The sequence below is a fragment of the Mastigoproctus giganteus genome, chromosome 2 (genome assembly GCF_048544385.1).
Source record: "Mastigoproctus giganteus isolate SK-2022 chromosome 2, ASM4854438v1, whole genome shotgun sequence".
Lineage (NCBI taxonomy): Eukaryota > Metazoa > Arthropoda > Arachnida > Uropygi > Thelyphonidae > Mastigoproctus > Mastigoproctus giganteus.
Window position 1 is genome coordinate 207,479,708 of NC_143576.1, and position 1,794 is coordinate 207,481,501.

At 40.2% G+C, this 1,794-nt stretch overlaps 1 non-coding gene across 1 annotated transcript; it reads left to right on the plus strand.

Moving 5' to 3' along the window:
* Positions 1-633: 633 nt before the first annotated feature.
* On the plus strand, positions 634-706 carry TRNAK-UUU (transfer RNA lysine (anticodon UUU)). Its single transcript has one exon. It is a non-coding gene; the product is annotated as a tRNA-Lys (tRNA).
* The last annotated feature ends 1,088 nt before the right edge of the window (positions 707-1,794 follow it).

Consider the following 1,794-nt stretch of genomic DNA (forward strand, 5'->3'; position numbering starts at 1 on the left):
TTCTGTGATTAACAGAAAAAAGTAAATAACTAATTATTTACGTTTTATAAAACAGTAGAACCTCAAAATCATAGAATTCAAAAATCCGCAAATTTTTAAAAATTTCTTCGAGGGTAGTCAACTGTACCAGGGGCAAAGGGAAATAGGGTGACTGGACTTATATAAAAAAAAAAAAAAAAAAAAAAAAGAGAGAGAGAAAAAAATCACCGCAGGTTCCAAATTTATGTGTTATGTTCCATTCATAATTTTCAAACACAAGTTTCTGATTTTTATATTTTCTGAATCCTGTATGCCATTGTTACTACGTATTTGCCACATGTAATCATTTATTTTGCCAGACATTCAGTACAAGTTCGCAGTAGGAGTTACTTAGTTTTTAAGGCGATACGATTGCTGAAATCATATCGCACTGTTTATTGCAAAATCGCAACACCCATATTGGAGGCAGCATTCGAACGCGAAACCTTTATTTCGTATATGAGTATTATAAGTGGCATATGAGACAAGAAAGCAAGCTTATAAAGCATTAGCCAGAAAAAAAAAAAAAAAATCCCACATCACCTTTCTATCCAGTCCAATTTTTCTAGTTCTTCCTACAATTTATTCAAACTATCCAGTAGCAACAACCAACCCGCCCGGATGGCTCAGTCGGTAGAGCATTAGGCTTTTAACCTAAGGGTCCAGGGTTCGAGTCCCTGTTCGGGCGTGAATTTTATTTTGTATTACAATAAACAGCCTATGTATGGTTCTATTATGTAGTGTTGGAGTGCATATGTTCTATTTAACCTGGCAAGCGAAAAGTAAAATATTAAATGCAAGTTGAGTGGTATTTATAATATTGTAAATAATTGCTATTCTTATCTTTTTTGTACATCCTTCTAGCCAGTCGGCTGTGTAAAAGGGGTGAAAGCAAACATTTGCTACAATAATAAACGGATTTAATAATAATAATAACCACTCGCTAGCTGAAGACAAACTTCCGCACATCTATCCTGCAACCATCCTTCCTCAATGAATTTATGCCCCCTCATGTATGTAATCTCAGCAAGAGGAAGAATGCCATCAACACTGAGCTTATTCAATCCAAGACCTTAAACACCTCAATCAGATCTTCTCGCAAGTGCCTAGTCCCCAGACGCTGCTGTTATTGTAGTTATTGCAGTTGGGGTTTTAGGAGCTGATGCTCCTATAACCTTATTCACTGATGTGAATAAGGCTATATAGCTTCGCATAAACTGTCTGTAAATTGCGTGTGCTCTGTGGTCGATTTTCTGGTCACTGGACGAAAAACCCGAGTTTCAGGGAGAAAAATCATGCTACCCTCGCCTGAGACCGACTAATTCAGCCACATTGTGAAAAAGGCCCATACAAATTCCTCTCGTCATCAGGTCTTTTCCACCCGATGTGGGGAGGACAGCGATTCTACCAGATGTGCTACCCAGTGCCCAGACGCTGAATTTGCAGAAATTAAGCCTTTCTTGATAAAACCATCCTTTCTTTCCCTTCACCAATCGAAATGGCCGCCTCCACGTGGCGGGAATGGGGAGTGGGACGCGGTGACCAGGTGCTGCTGCTTCTCGCCTGCTAAGAGCCAGGTGCCGGCCGACTACACAACAACAGAACATATCATTACACGTACCCACCAAACACACTACATACAAATGGCCGGCTGTGGCGCAAGCTTCTTCACAAGATGTACAACAGCGGCTAATGTGGAAAACCGCGGGGTCCGCTACAACAAAACAAGAAATCCCTGAATCCCCCTTCAGCAATCACATTAAAACAGGCAAATCG